Source organism: Aquarana catesbeiana, linkage group LG04 (genome assembly GCF_042186555.1).
Source record: "Aquarana catesbeiana isolate 2022-GZ linkage group LG04, ASM4218655v1, whole genome shotgun sequence".
In the NCBI taxonomy this organism is placed as follows: Eukaryota; Metazoa; Chordata; class Amphibia; order Anura; family Ranidae; genus Aquarana; species Aquarana catesbeiana.
In genome coordinates this window covers 260,064,350-260,083,828 of record NC_133327.1, presented here as the reverse complement: position 1 = coordinate 260,083,828, position 19,479 = coordinate 260,064,350, and positions in this window count along the sequence as shown.

Genomic DNA, 19,479 nt, shown 5'->3' with positions numbered 1-19,479 from the left:
TCCACTTCCTCCCTCAGGTTAGGGGGCCTATAGCATACTCCCAGTATTATTTTCCCCTTAGCTTCATCCCTTTGGAGCTCTACCCATAAAGATTCCACCTCCTCCCTAGCCCCCTCAGTGATGTCATCTCTCACATTCACTTGTACATTATTCTTGATATATAGGCATACCCCTCCCCCTTTTTTACCCTCTCTATCCTTGCGGTATAGGGTATACCCTTGAATGTTTGCCAGCCAATCATGAGAGCTGTTGAACCAGGTCTCTGAAATTCCCACAAAATCCAAATCCTCCTTGTACAACAGTATCTCTAGTTCACCCATCTTGTCCGCCATGCTCCTGGCATTGGTGAACATGCCACATAGTTTAGACCGGTCGCATATTGTCCTCGTATTGGGTGTTTCAAGATTGCAACTAGGACTTGCTACTATACTCACCTTGTGTTTTTGTGCTTTGGTTAACCTACCACTAATGCCCCCAATACTATCCTCTGGAATATCTTCCGCGCTGGCTATCACTGTCTCTGGACCCTCCCCCCCATCGCCTAGTTTAAAAACCCCTCTAACTTTTTGGCCATCTTCATTCCCAGCAGATCTGCACCCTCCTCATTTAGGTGCAGTCCGTCCCTTCTATAGTACCGGTTACCGACTGAGAAGTCGGCCCAGTCCTCCAGGAACCCAAACCCCTCCTTACTACACCAGCTCTTCAGCCACTTGTTTACTTCCCTAATCTCCCTCTGCCTTTCTGGTGTGGCTCGATGTACCGGTAATATTCCTGAGAACACTACCTTGGAGGTCCTTTTCCTCAATTTAGCTCCTAAGTCCCTAAAATCGTTCTTTAGGACACTCCATCTGCCTCTGACTTTGTCATTGGTGCCAACGTGCACCATGACAGCCGGGTCTTCCCCAGCCCCTCCCAGTAATCTGTCCACAAGATCTGTGATGTGCCGAATCCGAGCGCCCGGTAGACAACATACTGTTCGGCGCTTCAGGTCTTGGTTACAGATTGCCCTCTCTGTCCTTGTAAGAATTGAGTCCCCTACCACCAGAATCTGTCTTTCCTTTCCCTTTGCTGCCCCCCCCCACTCTCACTGGAGGAGTTCTTCCCCTGGCAGCTAGGAGAGTCCCTCATCTCCAGCAGTGCTGGTCCCTGACTGGTTACACCAATGTCACTCAATGGAGCGTACTTATTGGGATGCTCCAGTCCTGGATCGGCCTCTCTGGCACTTCCCCCTCTACCCCTCCTGACTGTCACCCATCTACTCTTTGCTAGTGCCTGCACCTCTTTGTCTCCACCCGCCTCTGTGCTGGCCCCTGCCGGCACCTGCCGTGTACGTTCCTGGCTCACCTTTAGTATGGAGCGACTTCTCAGTGCTGACAGTTGCTTCCCCAGATTCAGAACCTGGGCTTCCAGGGAAACAATGTGCTTACATTTTGTACAGCAGTATTCGCCCTCGATCGGATGATCAAGGAACGCATACATGCGGCAAGATGTACAAAGAGTCGCCTCTCCACACCCGCCGGGCATCGTACCTATTAAATTTAGTGAGGATTTGGGGATTTTACCCTGTCCAAATTACCTAACAGCTAGCTTCCTGGCACTAATACTCAAGACAATACACAGGTACACGACAATACACAGGTACACAATACACAAGTACTAACGATCCACACACACTACTCAGACAACACTCAGATACTCACACTACACAGGTACTATGACCCCTGTTATAACCTCCTGTTTTAAACTCTTGTTTTTAACTCCCACTTAATCCAGCTCCGCTTACACCAAGCTCCACAGCTTCAGACTGAGCACGCTCAGACTGAGTCCTACAACCAGTTAAATAGGCACCTGTGAGCAATTAACCACACCCCTTAATTGATAGACTGATGAAACCAGGAAAAAAAAAAAAAAAGCTATTTAAAAAGTGACAGCAAAAGGCAAATTAAAAACTAAAAGGAAAAGCCCCCAAAATGCAACCCAGCAAACAGACAGCAAACAGCAAACAGACAGCAAACAGCAACAGACAGCAACAGACAGCAACAGACAGCAAACAGCAAACAAACACCAAGACTTGTATACTCTAACTCTTGTTTTTAACTCCCACTTAATCCAGCTTCACTTACACCAAGCTCCACAGCTTCAGACTGAGCACGCTCAGACTGAGTCCTACAACCAGTTAAATAGGCACCTGTGAGCAATTAACCACACCCCTTAATTAATAGACTGATGAAACCAGGAAAAAAAAAAAAAAAAGCTATTTAAAAAGTGACAGCAAAAGGCAAATTAAAAACTAAAAGGAAAAGCCCCCAAAATGCAACCCAGCAAACAGACAGCAAACAGCAAACAGACAGCAAACAGCAACAGACAGCAAACAGCAACAGACAGCAAACAGCAACAGACAGCAACAGACAGCAAACAGCAAACAAACACCAAGACTTGTATACTCTAACTCTTGTTTTTAACTCCCACTTAATCCAGCTTCACTTACACCAAGCTCCACAGCTTCAAACTGAGCACGCCCTTCAGACTGAGATAATGTATATAGTCACATTAGCTTCTCCGTTGGATGGTGGGTCATTAGGGTCTTTTTGTTGCAGAATGTAAAATACAACACAACATTATGCTATGTATCACAAACATTTGAAGTTAAACAGTGTATGTCATAGCCTGACAAATTTCAGGAATCACTAGCTTAGGAGGAAGCAAGAAATGTTAAAACTCAGTGCCGCTACTTAACTAAACCAGCTGTTGCCTATGCCACTGCTTCCCAGTGACATGTTCACCATGGGTGCAGCTATTCTTTAGAGAATTCCTACACTTAAATTAACTTAATTCTAACTATGCCTCTTCCCCATGCTCAATATATTCCTTGTACTATATCACGTAGATTAGCACGTGACCCGACTCAGCATCTACGCAAGATATTAGAAGAATTAATATGTTGGTTTAAGGGCATTCCTCTTTTTAGGAAGTTGTTTACAGAACAATACAGTTATTGCAAACTTTACATATTTCTCCTGTACAAAATACTATTATATCAAAACAAGCAGAATTCACAATTTCCAATCATCATAATGTAGAGAAAGGATTTATGTCAGAAGAAGATGAGCTTTTTATAATCAATGTCAACTTTTATTAAAAAGTCTTTAGTAAATTGACATTTTTCAATTTCTACATTCTTTCAGCCTAATCATTTGAGCTGGTTATTCATGTTTTTTCTCTATGCCATTTTTGCCTGAAAGAAAATAGTCTATAAATATTTATAAGCATCACTAAACATATGTTTTCAGGATGTAGCCAGACAAGTATAGCTGAAAGAGTAGAAGCCTGGAAAGTATAACAGGATGATAACTAAAATGCACAAATTTAAAACTAGAAGCAACGAGATGTGAGATTTTACAATGTTATCTTTTCATGGTGTAAAATACATTATAAAGGTACCAATCAATATCAATATATCAATTTCAGTTAGGCCTCATGCACACAGTCTTATGAAAAAGGCGTCATTTTTTTCTGAAAGAATTTGAAAGAAAAAAAAAGCCTCTAATGTTACAAAATGTATGTACACGCTTTTATTTGTATATGGTGTTGAAGCATAAATGCATTCTCCTGGCCAGAATATGATTTATTCTAGCTATTGGAATACACTTACATGCATACACATGCATTTATGTCCATTTAGACATGCCCTTACCCCTGTACTTGCATTTTTTTTCTGCTCAAAAGCTTCAATCAGAATATGTTCTTGGTGTATTGGAGTTTTTTGTAAACGCTCCTCTTCAAATACACCTGCAAACGCCTATGTGTGCATTGCCACATAGGCTAACATAGAGGTGCTTTTACAGGAATACAAAAAATTATGCACGCCTGTAGCCTGCATGGGCAGTGTTTTTTTAAGTTCCATATTCATGAGGCAAAAGAGAAGGCATACAAGTGTACAGGCTCATCAATATAAACAGTGTCAAGCGGGAGGGGTCTTAGAGTGCCTTCTAAGTGCGGTAAACACTAAACTTTTATTAGACCAAACAAGATTCAAAAAACACTTACAAGATATACAAGTGTACAGGCTCATCAACCATGGCTTTGGCTTTGAAGAAGGCAAAAGAGAAGGCACTTTTAAGTGCGCTAAACTCTAAACTTTTATTAGACCAAACAAGATTCAAAAAACACTTACAAGATATACAAGTGTACAGGCTCATCAACCATGGCTTTGGCTTTGAAGAAGAAATGAATGGGCATGCTCCGGAATGCGTCCCGTCCACCCTGACGTCACTTCCGGGGGAACCTGTGCGCCACACTGGTCCCCACAGAGCGTTTTTTTTTACACACAGCTCCACTGCTGGCCAGTATAGGACACCACCTACAGTTGTTATGTCCAAAAGGGACCCCTCCCGCTGGACACTGTTTATATTGATGAGCCTGTACACTTGTATGTGTTTTTAAACTTGCTTGGGCTAATAGAAGTTTAGTGTTTACTGCATTTAGAAGCACCTTCTCTTTTGCCTCTACCAGGCAATCCTTTGATCTTGATCTAACTGTCGGTCACAGGCATGTGACAGGTAGACCACTATCCTTCCTTGCTGACCCCCAGAAATGGATATCTTTTTATATCCTTTTCCATCTTTGTAAAGTTTTATTACCTTGTTACGCAGGTCTTTTGACTGTTCTTTTCTATCTCCTCATGGCTCAATGTCTAGCCTGCTTAGTGCATCCATGTGATAGCTAACAAATTCATTGACTATTTATACACGGACACTAATTGCGATTTAAAAGGCCACAAATGTGGGAAATTAACCTTTTTAATTGCCACTTTAACCTGTGTGTACCACCTTCTGTGTCTGTGCCATGGCCAAACATTCCAGGGTATGTAAACTTTTTAGCATGGCCATTTGGGTGATTTCTGTTATCATTATGATTTAAAAGGGATCCAAAAACTATGTGATAATAAATGGCTTCATGTGATTGCTATCCTTAAATAAAAGACAGTTTTTTTTTGCTTGATCAGTCATAATTTCAATATTAATGCCAAAATTTCACAGTTTCTGCCAGGGTATGCAAACTTTTGAGCATGACTGTATATGGTCTATATATATGAAATTTTACAAATGAGTGATTAAGATCTGTGATCATTCTTGTTAATAAAAAAAAACATTAAACAATATAACGCCCTGTACACACGATTGGAATTTCCGTCAGAAAAACCTTGGATGGTTTTTCAGACGAAATTCCGCTCAAACTTGCCTTGCATACACACGGTTACACAAAAGTTCTCTGAACTTTCGACCATCAAGAACGCGGTGACATACAACACTACGACGAACCGAGAAAATGAAGTTCAATGCTTCCAAGCATGAGTCAAATTGTTTCCGAGCATGCGTAGGAATTTTGCGTGTCGGAATTGCTACAGATGATCGGAATTTCCGATAGGAACTTTTTCCGTTGGAAAAATAGAGAACCTGCTCTCAATCTTTTGCTGGCGGAAATTCCGCCAGCAAAAGTCAGATGTAGCATACACACGGTCGGAATTTCCGAACAAAAGCTCACATCAGACTTTTGCTGGCGGAATTTCTGATCGTGTGTACGGGGCATAAGTGTTAGATTGTTGTTGATTTCTATGTTGCAACCCCCATATATTTAATGCACAATGTATACATTACTGTATTATTAGAACAATACTTAGTATATTACTATACAGTACTGCATGTCCCACACTATCTATAGGCAAACCACTTATCTTTCATGTCATATATTGTAGACATTTATAAGACTGCCTCATTGTCAGATAGTGTTCTCACATTGATTTGTTTACATAGAATCCTCAATTTGTAACGCCTTGTGTGTAATATGGTTGTTTACAGACATTGAACAACTATAAATTATTAAGTTTAATTGCTGCGCATAATGTCGTAGCTTGTCTTATAAAACGTTTTGATATATGACATGAAAGATTTATATGTGGTTTGCCTAGCAAGAAAAAATATTATCTCTAGATAGCAGTGTGTATTTATATTAATACAATAGCTGCCCTGAACAATAATTTGTTTATTAGATATGGGGTACCCTAATATATAGGTTAGATTGTCTCGATTTATTTAATAAAGATTAAATATATTATAATACAGTTGAGGTTTTAATGTAAAGTGATATTGGCTTAGTTTGTTTTGTTTTTTAACCCAGAGCAGGGTTGGAATTATTATATAATTTTCATATTGCTTTTGATATCAGTTTGAGATGCTTTTGAGATCATTAGGTATTCTTTGACAGGCACGTTTGGCCCTCATTTGACCTGCTTCAAGCTACTGTTACATTCCCATAGACTTCAATGGATGGAGAAACAATTCTGCGGTGAAACAAAAACCTGTCAGCACAGGTCCTGATGCACATCATTTTTGGAAAAGAAAGCACACATCTCCCACATTGATCTCGTCCTACCTTTCACAGCAGTCCTTCAGTGTTACCTATAACTCTGTCTCCTCCTCCCCACTTCCTCTTTCTGTAGGGGTACCCCAAAATTCTGTCCCCTCCTCTTCTCCGTTTACACCTCCTCCCTTTTGGTCACTTGATAAACTCCCATGGTTTTCCAATACCATCTCGATGCCGACGACACACAAATCTATCTCTCTACTTCTCACCTCACTTCTTCAGTTTCCTCTGGCATTACTAATTTACTAACTGACATACAGTATCAGCATGGATGTCACACCACTTCCTCAAACTCAGTCTTTTTAAAACTGAGCTTTTTTTATTTCCTTCTGCCCGTGCCGTTTCCCCTGAATTCTCCATCAAGATCAATAATACAGCCATCAGTCACTCCCCTCATGCCAGGGTGCTAGTTGTAATCCTGTCCTTTCAGCCCCAAATCCAATCGCTATCCAAATATTGCAGACTTCACCTCCATAACATCTCCAAAATACTCCCCTTTTTAATCATTGAAACGACTAAGCAACTTATTCACTCCCTTGTTATTCCTCACCTTGACTATTGTAACTCACTCTAATGCCACGTACACACAGTCGGATTTTCCGACTGGAAATGTTTGATGGGAGCTTGCTGTCGGAAATTCCGACCATGTGTAGGCTCCATACGACATTTTCCGTCAAAATTTCCGACAAACAAAATTTGAGATCTGGATCTCAAATTTTCTGACAACAAAATCCGTTGTCGGAAATTCCGATCGTGTGTACACAATTCCAACGCACAAAGTTCCACGCATGCTCGGAATCAAGCAGAAGAGCTGCACTGGCTATTGAACTTCATTTTTCTTGGCTCGTCATACGTGTTGTACGTCACTGCGTTCTTGACGTTCGGAATTTCCGACAAGATTTGCGTGACCGTGTGTATGCAAGACAAGTTTGAGCCAACAACCATCGGAAAAAAAACATGGATTTTGTTGTCGGAATGTGCGATCGTGTTTACACAGCATTACTCCTCTTCAGCCTATCATGAATGCTGCTGCCAGACTCATCCATCTTACCAACTGTTCAGTGTCTGCCACCCCTCTCTGCTAATCCCTCCACTGGCTTCCCATTGCTTAATGTATGAAATTCAAAACACTAACAATAACATACAAAACCATTTACAACTTTACCCTGAGCTACATCACCAATCTTGCCTCTTCAAATATCACCCAAACGGTCCTCTCCACTTCTTTGAAGACCTCCTGCTCTCTAGCTCCTTTGTCTCCTCCTCCCATGCTCATCTTCAGGACTTCTCCAGAGCCTCTCCCATCCTCTGGAACTCACTACCCCAATCTGTCCAGCTATCTCTTATTCTGTCCACTTTTAGGCGATCCCTGAAAACTCATCTCTTCAGGGAGGCCTATCCTGCCTTCAGCTAATAAACAAATCTTCTATTTCTTGCATCAGTTCATCCCTCACAGTTACTACCTTTTGTTTCACCAGCAGCTCCTTATTAGATTGTAGGCTCTCAGGAGCAGGGCCCTCCTAACCTTCATGTATTGAGTATGGCTGGCACATGTGTGGCATTTTTGACAAGAAGGCTTAGACACATTTGACTTGGACACCAGATTTACTGTTTTCTCTGAGTAAGAGCCACTCTACTGGAAAATTCCAGTTTTTATCTTTGTCACTTGCCTTTCTACTTACCCTCGGTATGAACCACATTTTAATGTTCTCTGGAAAGTTGGCCGATCTTTATGGTATTTATTGACAGGGTTCACAGCTCTTCTCAACTGCTTCATGCATAGCTGATTTCTCTATGGGTTACTGGGTTTGAAAACCGGTACTGTGAAGTGGTGAAAAACTGGACTGTGAAGTGCTCCAAACTAGCCCAGTTTGCCATACAGAGGCTCACTAGCCCACGCTATCAGCTTTAGCCAGTGTAGTGCTACCCCTGCAGGAGCCGCTGGTGAATATGGTTATCTCCCACCCTGCACAGCCAGGCATGTGAGTTTTCCATTCACTCTGAAGACAAGAAGCAGTCCTTACAGCTTTGTTTTGTTTTTTTAATTAGGAGATTTAAACTTGGATGGGGAAGGGTTGTTACGGGATGCCCACTTGATCAATTATAAATCTTCTGGACTCAAATATATATAGATCTGTTATATACACACTTCTCCTCTTCTACCTCCAGCGCAGACTTACTTGTAGAACCACAACTTCCAGGACCAGCTAGCACTGACAGGATGGTCTGACAAGAGCGTAATCAGACCATACCAAATGTCCTTTGCAGGCAGGGACCGCAGGCAACCTTTAGTAGTGTAGCTAAAATAGAGGTCTTTGGTGCTAGCTGTCCAATTCCCATGGCTACTGCTCTCAGTACCACCTCTTCAGGCACTGCCAGCCCACCTGGCTGCAGCTGCCCCTTTCACTAGCCATCCTGGCTACTTCTCCACAGTCCTCCCAGACTGACTCTGCATCCATCTCAGACTGCTTTCACCCAGTCCTTTCCGGCATGCCTCTCCATCCTCTGACTGTAACACTCACCAGCCCTCTTGGCTGTCCTCCTGCTGTCCTCTCCTGTGCCTCCTGATCAGGATCCCTATGTGTGTTATGAAGAGGGGTCCCTTTCACACCTGAGCTCAGGCCTGAGTTCACCCCCCACCCCACCCAGATTGGGGAGCTACTCTCAATGGCCTCTACTAGCACTCCATCTCCATCTTCCATCCGAACTCCACTGCCCCAACTGGGCTGACCCTGAGTACTTGATGGGGCCTGCCCCCTGCCAACCCATCTTTTGGGGATTGCTCAGGGCCCTAGGAACACTCCAGCCAGCTCCTAGACCCCTCCCAACTGCTTCTGAAACCTTCTCCAAGTTTCCAGCAAGCAGGGAGGAGTCACCAGAGATGCTGCTGCTGCTGAGTCAGCCAGCCTACCCGAGTCACTGAAAACCCTGACCCAGAAAAACGCACAGGCTTGGCTGCAAGCCTGAATTTACCTACACTAATAAAAATGTTATCCTTAGCACTTTAGCCATGCTAGGCATTGCTACACCAGCAATTCTAGAAATGTTGGCTAGTGGCAGATCGTAAGCTTGGCCCAAGCAAAAAAGGTTAATTTTTACAGGCTTAGGCTAAATGAAATGTTTAACTAAATTCAAAATGTCTATATGAATTGAACAAAACCTCACTTACTTCCTAAAATCGATTGTATAATGAAAAAAAATTATGTGGCCAATTGCCAAGACTAGTATAATGTGAAACAATGTTTCATGTAGAATCAAGAAATATACAAAGCATTTACCTTTTAATCTGTGGCCGTGCAGTAAGACCCCTTTCACACTGGAATGTTTTGCAGGCATTATAGCGTTAAAAATAGCGCCTGCAAACCACCCTAAAACAGCTGCTCCATGCACTCCAGTGTGAAAGCCTGAGGGCGCCGGCAGTGTGAAAGGGGTCTTAGTATTAAAAAATGAAATATGCAAACTGTAAAGCAATGTTTAAATATAATTTGCACAAGTTTTGTACAAAAAATATGAACAAACTAGCAGAGCTGATATTGAGTGCCCAAATGATTCATGATAGTGGTCAATCATAGCCCATGTGCTTACTTTGCCATTAATAGCACTTTAACACTATTAACTCCAAAAATTAAGCCATACGATTGGTAAAAATAATTATTATGATGCACAGAAAACTCTATAAAACTGTTTCTGTTGTAAATAAGCACATAGCCTTGTAGTTGCCATATTTCATAAGAGCTTTGTTCTAGCAAACTGCATTGGATTTTACTGTTTTGTGGAAAGCTTCCCCTAGTTGCAGGTTTGTTTTTCACCCTTCCGTTTGCTGCTGGCTGCACATAAGCAGTGATATTACATAAAGATGAATGCAGCCATCTACTGCTGCAGAGCTATAGGACTGATCCTCAGGGGGTGTGTCTGGACCTCTACAGACAGACCACTGTTTCCACACAGAGAACAAGAGTACTTCTCTACAGTATGCTGGAGATGAATTAAATGTTGCCATAATCTATATGCTGCTTTTAGAACCACTTTAATCTAAAGAGAGACAGTTTTGTACTACAAACAAAGACAAAGGCAGAAGTTAGAATTACACAACTTGATGAATCTAAATCTCATCGCTTTGCACCTGCAAGACACTCATCCAGATCTGCCATGTCTCTACAATCAAGATCTTCTACTCTCAGCCAACAACTTATTAAAGCCTGTGCTGATGCTGAAGCTTGTAAAATTCATGGAACTTTTGCCCAAAACCACACGCAAGAAAGCACTGATGGAAGCAGAGATTGATTCAAAAGCCGCTCACAAGAAAGCACTGTTGGAAGCTGAGGTAGGAGCAGAAGCTGCTCAAAAGAAAGCAGAGGTGGAAGCAGCTAGCAGCTGAACCAGTAGAATGTTCAGGTCAAACAGCAGGAAGTCGATGGTGCACTACAGTGGAGAAGATGAGCTGGATAGCGACAGATGAGCTGAGGGCAGAAACTGGCTGGCACTGGTGACAGCAGACACGCAAGACTCGGTCTGGTGGCATGCAGATGGTGAGCAGGTACTGACAGGTGGTAGGCAGGTGCTTGTAGTGAGCAGCCTAGCAGTGGGTAAGGCAGAAGCGGTGTCAGGCAAGCTGGGCCAGGAACTGGCATAAGGATCAGGTACAAGTGCGGAGGCAGGATCGCAGTCTGAATACAGGCAGGAGTCAATAACCATTAGTAGACAAAAGAGAGACAAAATGAGCAGCCAGCAGTTGAGGTCAGGAGACAAGACAGGGTAAGTGCAGGTGGAGTTCAATAATAGTATAGACGAGTCTGGTCGGTGCCTGGGATCAGAAGCAGAGTAATAGGCACTGAAATGCTGTAGACGAGACAGCACTGGACCAGAATGTGCACGCAGAGCTGCATGAGCCAGATGCGCAGGTGTATGAGCATGTGCACATTTCCTAAATATATGTAAAGTACAGTATGTTGGTCTGCAAATGCTCACAGAAAGCTGTCAAGGGGAACCATCTTGCTTGCCAATCCTGACATTGGGCTCCATCCACAAGAGGTATCTTACCGTATCTGAGTATGTGGTAAGATACCGCAAAGAGTTTTTCAAAATTTTTTGGGCATTCACTAAAAAACGCTATTAAAATACTGCATGCACTATTTTATGAAGTCATGCGTATTTTAGTAGTGAAAGCTTGCGGTAATTTACTGCCGGCAGTAGCTGAAGTACTTAACAGTGTAAATCCTGTACCTGGTTGTTAAGGGTAAGGCGGCCGCTGGTGTCCTTAACAACCAGTAAACCAAACCACATCTTTAATAACCGATGAGTCATCAACTGTCAGTGACAGCTACATGAAAAAAGAATTGCTGTCATTGAAAAAAAAAGTGTGGGTCCCCCCCCCAATTCATACCAGGCCCTTTGGGTCTGGTGTGGATTTTGAGGGGAATCCCAACGCCAAAATAATAAAAAAAATGGTCTGGGCCCCCCCAATCCATACCAGACCCTTATCAAAGCATGCAGCCCAGTATGTCAGGAAATGGGGGGGACGAGCAAGCAACCCCCACCCTCCTGAACCATACCAGTCCACATGCCCTCAACATGGGGGGTTGCTTTGGGGCAGGGGAGCGCTGCTGGTTGTACCGCTCTCTTGTCACGCTATTGAGCCAGCATGCCCCGGTCGGTGATGTCACAAGAGAGCGTGTCCACCAGGTGCCTCTACCCCTTAGTTTATTTAGCAGTGGGAGGTGGTGGACCTGTCAGCTGTTATCGGGAGCGGAGCAGTGGCAGCAGGCATCGTGATTGATGATCTACACCTAAGGACAATTTTTTTAAATAAAGGACTTGACAAAAACTGTCCGCCTTTTTATTTACTTTTATTTATGTACCCCATACTCAATCACATGTGGGGGCAGGGCCTGGGAGCCCCCCTGTTAAAGGGGGCTTTCAGATTCCCATAAGCCCCCCGTCCGCAGACCTCTGCAACCACTGGCCACTGGGTTGTGGGGAAGAGGGCTTTGTCTCCATCAACAGGGGTACAATATGTTTTGGGGGGCAGAGCCCCCCTGCCCCAAAGCACCCCCCCATGTTGAGGGCATGTGGCCTGGGATGGTTTATGGGGGGGGGCTGCTCGCTCACCCCCCCTTTCCTGACCTGCCCGGCTGCATGCTTGGAGAAGGGTCTGGTATAGGTTTTGGTGGGCCCATGCCATTTTTTTGCGGAGGGTTCCCCTTAAAATCCATACCAGACCCTTTTTTCTTACTTTTTCAATGCCGGCAATTTGTTTTTCATTCAGCTGAGGACACATTGGTTGTTAAGGATGCGGCGATGAATTGAGTTTAATGTCTATTCATGCGGTATCTACTGAGCATTTTCAGCGTTTCGCGGTAAATATCGCAGAGCAGTATAGTGAATTGACAGTTTCAGGATCGCATGCGGGATTTGTGAAATGTGTCTGGACACCTAAATACTGCATGTGATCTGCTTTTGTGTAAATATCACACTTCACAAAGAACTCACCAAGACAGGTCTCACTAAATTTGACGGCAAACCTGGAAATTATGGATGCTGGAAATCCACCTTCAAAGCCACAATCAGTGAACTAGTGATGTCACAACTACAGAAGAACTCGATCTGCTTAAGAGGTGGCTGGGTCCTCAGTCTTCTGAACAGTTTACATTGACAACCCTGCCTCAGGTCTTAATGCCATTTGGGACAGACTTGAGCATACCTTTAACAGCCCAGAAGCCATTGAGGATGCTTTATGTAAAAGGTTGCAAAGCTTCCAAAAATATTTAGCAGAGGCAATCTAGAGTTCAAAGAGCTTAGTGACCATTTCTTGGAACTTCAACTCACCAAAACTGATACCCATCTTCCCAGCTTCAGTTTTCTAGATATTGCTTGTGGGGTTAACCCAATAGCTTCCAAGTTTCCTTATTGTATACAGGAAAAGTGGGCATCACTTGGATCAAGGTACACGGAAGAAAATAAGAATTTCCTTTCCTCCCTTTTCCTACTTTTGTTTATTAGGAGAATCACAGATACCAAGAATGATCCATGTTTCTCCTTTGCGGAATCCTACTCTCTTGATTCTTCTCCAAGGCCTGCAAACTCACACATTACAAATGAGTGTCTGTGAAAGGGACTGATATTCTAACCAAACCTACTCCAATCCCTGTTAAAACTGATTGGAACAAGAAAATCGAGAACCCAAATTTCCAATGTCCCACATATAACAAACCACACCTGCTTAAGTATTGGCTTCAGAAAGAAATCCTTGCAAGAATGCAGAGAGCTTTTATGAAATTCGGAGATTGCTTTAAATGCTGTGTTTCCACAGAACACCATGCTAAAGACTGTAAGGTTACTATTAAGTGCATAGAATGCAACAGTCATGGTCACATGCAAGTGCGTCATTCAAGAGAGTTATACTCTGTCTACAGGTAACCCTCCCGAGGCAAAGCATGATGGGGAGAGCACAAATCAAACAGTGCCTTATACTCCAGTTTCCTCCATGTGTACAGATGTCTGTGTAGAAGGACCCAGTGACAAATCCTGTGCCAAAATATGCTTAGTTAGTATATACCCCAAGGTTTAACCTGAAAAAGCTGTAAAACTATTATAGTCAATCAGAGTAACAGGTCTCCTGCAGGATCAAAGCTTTTTGACCTGTTAAACATAACAGGAGGTGCCTCACCAGACACCCTGGGTCCCTGAGTTGGTATCACAGAAGTTTCAGGCAGGAAAGCCACTGGTCTTGTAGTAGCTCCCCTGAATGGCAGCATAGTAATACCATTGCCCACTCTCATTAAGTGCAACCAGATGTCGACCAACCAACAGAGGGGAGATCTCTACTTCTGCAGCAACCTCTCACCACTCTCGGTTGATATAGTTGACCACTTACAACCAGCAAATTAACGGGCCACGTGATGCATCATAAGCCGAATGACTGGACCTAGGCTGGGTCATCATAGGCAAAGTCTGTCTCAATAATGTCAGGAGGTCTTCCAAAGTTTCTCCTTTAAAAACATTTGTCCTGCCAAATGGACACCTTAATGCTGCGTACACACGATCGGACATTCCGACAACGAAATCCTGGGATTTATTTCCGACGGATGTTAGCTCAAGCTTGTCTTGCATACACACGGTCGCAAAAATGTTGTCGGAAATTCCGCTCGTTAAGAACACGCTGACGTACAACACGTACGACGGCACTATAAAGAGGAAGTTCAATAGCCAGTGCGCCACCCTTTGGGCTCCTTTTGCTAATCTCGTGTTAGTAGAAGTTTGGTGAGAGACGATTTGCGCTTTTCAGCCTTGTGCTTTTTAGATCGTTACTGCTCTTCAGTTTGTGCTTGTGGGTTCGTATCTGGTTTTCAGTGCATTTAGTCAGTTCGCATCTGTTTTTCAATGCATGCTATTTATAGTACATATTTGATTCTCAGTGCGTTCTTGTCCGCTCGTTTCTGAATTTCACCTCGCTCTTCTCAGGCCTTTCTGATTTTCAGTGCGTTCTGTTAGTCCGTTCTGACCAGCCAACCGTTTTGAAGCCATGCTGCGGGTACGTACTCATTGTAGAGTTTGTGCTGTGCAGGGGCTTGGTGTTGGGGTTCTTACTTTGACCCAAGCCTAGTCCATGAGCAGGGTGAGGAGGAGTTCATGGACGAAGAATTGGTTGCTCCAGCGTGACCAATTCTCTCACATGCCTTTGTTGTCGGAGATCCGTGAGAATAATCCTGATGATTTCAGGAGTTATCTCCGGATGACGGACCCCTTTTTTCACCGTCTGTTGGCTTTGCTGTCCCCTTATATTACCAAGCAGGACACCTGCATGTGGCAAGCCATCACTCCCAAGCAAAGACTCGTCACCATGTTGCGGTAATTGGCGACAGGGAGAAGTCTGCAGAACATCAAGTTCTCGACAGGCATTTCTTCCCAGGCTCTGGGGATCATTATTCCAGAGACCTGTTCTGCCATCATTCAGGTCCTGCAAAAGGATTATATTAAGGTAAGTTTTATCCTTTAACATCACATTCTATGCATTTAATGTTTGCATGTATTGTATTTCTTTCATCATTCCCGAATTACCATGATTGTAATATGCTATGAATGTCCTCTTTGTCCTCATGCATGCTGGGAGTTTTTAATGCTCCATTTTTGTTGTTCATGCATATTTGCCTTCACTAACCTCCCCAGCATGCTATCTTGGGCACATATACACCTAGCCTAGTCACTTAACAATGTATTTTGTCAGCTCCATAGTAGTGCTTTACCCTAAACACCCGCTAAAATATGTACAAATGTTATTTGTGTCCTTAAATTCAGGCAGAGTGCCAGAGGCTTTTTTTTTGGGTCACAAAATCATTTGGAACCCTCTCCCCCCAACCGCTAAGTCAACCGATACCAATACTCTATCTGCTGACTTTGCCAAACCAATACACACTATACCTACCTCTTTTGTGGTCATATTTATGGATGAATTCACCAAAGCATGTAGTGAAAGGGCCTGCCTGAATACTTTCAAATGGTACTGTTTAAAGTTTTGTTCTCCTATTATCTTGATAGGTAATTTCAGAATGTAAAAATGTGCTTTAATTTGGACAGTGTGTATTCATATTTTTGTACTATGACACTTCTTACCTGTCCAGTGGGCTGCCAATAGTGTAAGTAAGGAGGGGCTGGCCAAAGTAACACACATTATGTATGCATTTGGTTCTCAATGAAGTGGAGAGGGTTACCTGTCCAAAACACCCCCCCCCCCAAATTTTTACAATGGGCCATCAGAGGGGGTGAGGAATCTGATAAGTGGACCTTAAGATTTTTTTTACTTAAATACTCCTTCAAATAAATGTTATACTGATGTTGGCCGAGAATGTTTGTGTCTAATCTGCTTGCAATGTTATTTGCAAAAGTCCTAATTAATTATTTTCTTGTTTCACTCCAAAGTTTCCTTCAATGCACAGGAATGGCAGACTGTGGCTTCCCAATTTGACCAGCAGTGGGACTTTCCCAACTGCAATAGATGGGGGCAATAGATGGTAAACACGTCCACATAGTCCCACCCCCCAGCTCGGGGTCATACTATTACAACTACAAGGGGTTTTCTCTATGTGGACGTGGGGAAGAATGGCCGGATGGTGGAGTCATCACCCAGACCAAGTTCTACGGACGGCTCCAGAGTGGTGGCTTGGGATTGCCACCTCCGGAAGACAATGTTGCTGGTCTGCCGTTCGTCTTTGTCACTGATGAAGCATTTGGGCTTGGTGAACACCTGATGCGGCCGTTCCCCATGAGGACCCTCACCCCAGACCAGAGGGTTTTTAGCTACTGGTTGGCCAGAGCCAGAAGAGTGGTGGAGAATGCTTTAGGGATAATAGCAAGCAGGTTCTGCCTATTCCTTATGCCAATCAACATGGCGGAATATAAACTTAAACATATAATCCTTGCATGCTGCATTCTCCACAACGTTTTAAGGAGAAATTTGATGAACTATGTGGCCTCAGTTGGGCCTGAGGCAGGATTTCCAGACCAAACCCTGACGGCGCTTGAAGCTGGCCGTCCTGGCCCCCCAAAGCACCCGCTAGGTCCATCCAAAAAATATATGGAGTACTTTGCGGGTAGGGGGCCATTGATATGCCAGAAAATGTTTAACCAGTTCAATACAGGGCAATTTCACCCCCTTCCTTCCCAGGCCAATTTTTAGTTTTCAGCGCTGTCGCACTTTAAACGTCAATTGCGCGGACGTGCAACGTTGTACCCAAAAAAAAATTGACGTCCTTTTTTCCCCACAAATAGAGCTTTCTTTTGGTGGTATTTGATCGCCTCTGTGGTTTTTATTTTTTGCTCTATAAACAAAAGAAGAGCGACAATTTTGAAAAAAAACACAATATTTTTTACTTTTTGCTATAATAAATATCCCAATTTTTTTTTTTTTAAATTAATTTTTTCCTCAGTTTCGGACAATACGTATTCTTCTACATATTTTTGGTAAAAAAAATCGCAATAAGTGTATATTGATTGGTTTGCGCAAAAGTTATAGCATCTACAAAATACGGGATAGATTTATGGCATTTTTAAAAAAAATATATTTATTTATTTTTTTAGCGGCGATCGCGATTTTTTTTCATGACTGCAACATTATGGCGGACACATCGGACACTTTTGACACATTTTGGGGACCATTCACATGCTATAAAATTGCATTGATTACTGTGTAAATGTGACAGGCAGTGAAGGGGTTAACCACTAGGGGGCGGGGAGGGGTTAATATGTTTCCTAGGGAATGATTCTAACTGAAGGGGGAGGGGACGCTCAAGGGGAGGAGACCGATCAGTGTTCCTCCGTTCTGGGAACACAGATCGCTCTCCTCAGAGCTGACAGGCTGTGGATCTGTGTGTTTACACACACAGATCCACGGTTTACCCCGGTTAACCGGCAATCGCGGGTGCCCGGCGGACATCGCGCGCCCCCTAGACGGCCGGGAATCCCAGGACGTCATATGACGTCCACCCAGGATGGGAGATCCCATCTGTGGACGTCATATGACTATACGCCGGTATTGAAGTGGTTAAGAAACCTTTTTTGAATAAATTTGTATTTTAAAATAAAATAATATTTCCTTTGATTTACTGCTTGTGTTTCTTTTAGCTGTCTCCTAGGTTATCCAATGTTTTTTTTTTTTGCCCATTTTCTTCAATAGTGTAAACACAATTTCTTTGATACATGAGGTGACAATCTCTTCTTCAGCTAACTATTATGTTGTGGGTCTGCTACACACAAACCTTGTTTTTGTTGTTAATGTATATAATGCATTAATGCTTAAAATATTCATCATTTTCAGCACCATGAATTTATTTTTTGGAGTTACGAAAATGGCCTGATTGATGCAAATTATCTTGCACTGTGGGTATTATTTACTAAAGTAAAATCCACTTTGCACTACAAGTGCACTGCAAAAGTGCACTTGAAAGTACACTGAAACTGCACTGAAAGTGCACTTGTAGTGCAAAGTGGATTTCACTTTAGTAAATAACCCCCATTGTCACTGTAAGCAGCAACTTAAGCAAAAAACTGCTATTGAGCATTGAAAGAGGAAGCCACACATTGTTGAGTTGAAAATGTTTTCCTCTGTGCACATTCACGTGTGCATTTAGAAAAGGGTTTTTGAACATACCAACATATTTTTTAAATACATTTTTTTACAGTAGAAATATCCTTTTTTGTGGTAATCAGGCATGTTTTTTAAACCATACAACAATACACAACTCAGGAACTTACAAAGTTCAACTTTGAGAAATTGAAGGCAATATCAGACATTATAGTATGTCCAAACTGTGCTGATCTTGCCTTCAGCAGATGGGGTGATGTCACCACTGTGAAAGCCAAATTTTGAAGATGCACACAAATTGGGAGTCAAAATGTGGATTTCACTCCTGATCCCATGCTTAAGGTCAACATGTGCTAGCTACCATCATGGTGGATCAATGGACGTGTTTCGGGGGTACAACCCCTTCCTCTCAGCTACTTGAGTTGTGAGGAAGGGGTTGCACCCACAAAATGCGTACCTTGATTACAACACGTACCTTGATATCCCATGATGGCAGATAGCACATGTTGACACACTGTGCATCTTTAAAATGTGGCTTTCAACATTTTTTAGAAAAGTTATAATAAAAATTAAAAAAATGCTAAAATGTTGGTGTGTTTTATATTCTGCCTAGAACATCAATGATGTTCTTCATTTTGTGTTGAACATCATTGATGTTTTCCTTTATCTTTTCTAAATCATGATTGCACACCATGATCTCCCCGATGAGGACGTGTGCACTTGCACTGGTGAAATGAGTTTCTTCTTCCACAACATCCACATCACCTAAAATAAAAAAAACACACCATATATTATAAATGTGAAGGCATCCATCTATTACCTGAAGCTGTGGTCTCAGACACTCACCAGGTTGTGGTCACTATTTCGCCCACTTTATAAACCTCTCCTTCCTCCACATCCTGAGGTTGTGGTGTGGTGACTTCCCCTTCTTTATGAGGTTGGGGGTCCCTGGTGTCCTCTGACGTCCCGGTTCTTTTCTC